The following is a 3,400-nucleotide window of genomic DNA, read 5'->3' on the forward strand; positions in this document are numbered from 1 at the left end:
TCACTACTGCAGTTGGGATTTTGAAGTAAAAATTAAAGGACATTACTGCTATGTAAATAAAATTGTTAGGAAATCTACAGAAACAGCTAGATAGATCCTCTCTGGATATGAAGGGAATAACTCGAAATATTCATGAAACTCACTTTGGGCCCCTCTAACTAAAAGAACTATCCTCCAAGGTGGTGGGAAATGCAGGACAAAGGGGCCATTGTCAACTCAGTCAGGAAAGCTGAGTGAGCCTCTGGTGCTAAGTGGCCACAGACGGTGAAGGCAAACTGCTTGCAAATGTTAACCCCTATTTCACCACAAAGCTGCTTCTCACAGAGGTAACTCTTCTCAGTGGGTTCTGGTATCAAAAGGGCAAGAGATTGACTTATTTACAATAGTTCATCATTCTCTCAAGCACCCTGGGGAAACCAATTAGTCCTTTAAAAAATCATCCCTAAACTCAAAAATCTTTATTCTCAACAACAGTCCCAAAGTTTATATTTATGTAAGAAATTGCATAAAAAATTTTCATAAAAAGTTTAGAAATATGGCAACATGGACCTCTCCGCACTCTGCTAGGGCAACTCAGCTATCAAAACTATTGTAGTTCACTCCGGGTGTGGCGGCTCACACCTGTAATCCTAGCACTCTGAGAGGCTGAGGCGGGTGGATTGCCTGAGCTCATGGGTTGGACACCAGTCTGATCCAGACTGAGACTTTGTCTCTAAAAATAGCCAGACATTGTAGTGGGCACCTGTAGTCCCAGCTACTTGGGAGGCTGAGGCATGAGAACCGAATAAGCCCAAAAAATTGAGGTCTCTGTGAGCTATCACGCCACAGCACTCTACTGAGGGTGACAAAGTGAGACTCTGTTTTAAAATAAAATAAAATAAAAAGATGATTCCCTTCTTAAAGGGAAGCTCCTATCTCTAATCTCATATTTCCCTTTTTAAAACAAAGTGCTTATACATGCGATTATTCTATTTCCACGTGCTACTAGTATGTTACTGTTGGCCAAAAATGTTTGCCAGGCAATTGTAGCATCTTCAAGGTAAATTGCTATGCTAGATTAGGTTTCTGAACAGGAAAATATTAGCATTTCAGAAAATATTTCCATTTTTAAAGTTGGTACCTCTCTTTTGGGAATAGCAAAGGGTATAAAATCAAAAGCTAGTGCAAAACATAGAATTTCTAAAGAGAATTAACTCACTTTCCTCTTCTTCTTCTTCTTTCTTTTTTTTCTGATGCAGAGTCACCCCAAGTAATGTGCAGTGGTATTATCATAGCTCGCTCACAGCAACCTCAAATTCCTGGGCTCAAGTGATCCTTCTACCTCAGCCTCCTGAGTAGCTCGGATTGCAGGTGCCCACCAAAACACCCGGCTAGTTTTTCTTTTTGATAGAGATGGGGCTCTTGCTCAGGCTGGTCTCAAACTCCTGAGCTCAAAGGACCCTCCTGCTTCAGCTACCCGGAGTGATAGGATTATAAGCATGAGCTACCACACTCAGCCAACTTTTTTTTTTTTAAAGACAGCTCCAGCTATCACCCAGGGCAGAGTGTTGTAGTGTCACACCTCACAGCAACTTCAAACTCTTGGGCTTAAGCAATTTGCATGCCTCAGCCTCCCAAGTAGCTGGGATTGCAGGCACCTGCCACTACATCCAGCTATTTTTTGGTTGCAGTTGTCATTGTTGTTTTAGCTGGCCTGGGCCGGGTTCAAACCCGCCAGCCTCGGTATATATGGCCGGCACCCTAACCACTGAGCTACAGGTGCTGCTAACTTTTTTTTTTTATAGCACCATTATAGCTCACTGTAACCTCAAACTCTTAGGCTCAAGCAATTCTCCTGCTTCAGCCTCTCATACAGCTGAGACTACAAGTATGCACCACACCCAGTTAATTTTTCTATTTTGGGTAGAGATGCGTAGACTAGCCTCAAACTCTTGGGCTCAAGCAATCCTCCCACCTTAACCTCCTAAAGTGCCGGGATTACAGGATAAGCCACCATACCTGGCCTAACTCACATTTTTCTGAGCTTTCATTTCTCTCTCTCTCTTTTTTTTTTTTTTTTTTTTTTTGGCAGTTTTTGGCTGTGGCTGGGTTTGAACCCACCACCTCCGGCATATGGGGCCAGCACCCTACTGCTTTGAGCCACAGGCGTCACCCGAGCTTTCATTTCTTTGGCTGTGTTTTCATCTGTTGCATCTCAGTAGAGTCCACTTTCCTCCTCATAAAGAGATCATGATTTCCAATGCATCTGCACAGCGCAGACTGTCCAGCCGCTCACCCATCGTCCACCTGTCTGACTAGCATCCCACGTGTGCTTCATGAACCTCTCCCTAAAGCTGGTAACTAATTCACCATTTTTTTTTAGAGATAGAGTCTCACTTTGTCACCCTTAGTAGAGTGCCATGGCGTCACAGCTCACAGCAACCTCTAACTCCTGGGCTTAGGCAATTCTTTTGCCTCAGCCTCCTGAGTAGCTGGGACTACAGGTGCTGGGTTATTTTTTTGTTGCAGTTTGGCCGGGGCCGGGTTTGAACCTGCTACCCTTGGTATATGAGGCCAGCGCCCTACTCACTGAGCCACAGGCGCCACCCTAATTCATCGTTTTTGTTTACCTCACACCACAGTACTCCCAACAATACTCCCAAGGGGCTATTTTGTCTTATTCTGTCCCCCAGGCTAGAGTGCTGTGGCCTCAGCCTAGCTCACAGCAACCTCAAATGCCTGAGCTCAGGTGATCATCCTGTAACTGGGACTGACTACAGGTGTTACCACAATGCCCAGCTAATTCTTCTATGTTTTTATTATCATTATTATTATTATCATTTTAGACAGAGTCTCACTTTGTCACCCTTGGTAGTGTCATGGAGCCATAGCTCACAGCAACCTCAAACCCTTGGTCTCAAGGGATCCTCTTGCCTCCCAAGTAGCTGGAACTACAAGCATCCGCCAAAGCACCTGCCATAACACCCAGGTATTTTTTTAGAGATGGGGGGTCTCACTCTTGCTCAGGCTGGTCTCAAACTCCTGAGCTCAGACAATCCACCCACCTTGGCCTCCCAAAGTGCTAGGATTACAGGTGTGAGTCACTACACCAGGCTAAGCATCTTACATTTTTCAAGGTGTTTATAGCAAAATATTTCCCTTTTCAAAGGACCAAAATATTACCAAATGACAGACTCCTTTCTCTCATATGTGTTCATTATTTTACAAGTTCATTGCCAGCAGTTACACGTTCTCATTCCTGCTTTCTACAGTAGGAATGAAGTCCAATTCCAAGGTTTGCAGATAGTAGTAAGTGTCCTGGCTCCGTGCCTGTGGCTCAAGTGGCTAAGGTGCCAGCCACATACACCTAAGGTGGCGGGTCTGAATCCAGCCTGGGCCCGCCAAACAACAATGACGGCTG

This window comes from Otolemur garnettii, unplaced genomic scaffold (genome assembly GCF_000181295.1).
Source record: "Otolemur garnettii isolate 467f Iridium unplaced genomic scaffold, OtoGar3 scaffold00077, whole genome shotgun sequence".
NCBI classification, from domain to species: Eukaryota; Metazoa; Chordata; class Mammalia; order Primates; family Galagidae; genus Otolemur; species Otolemur garnettii.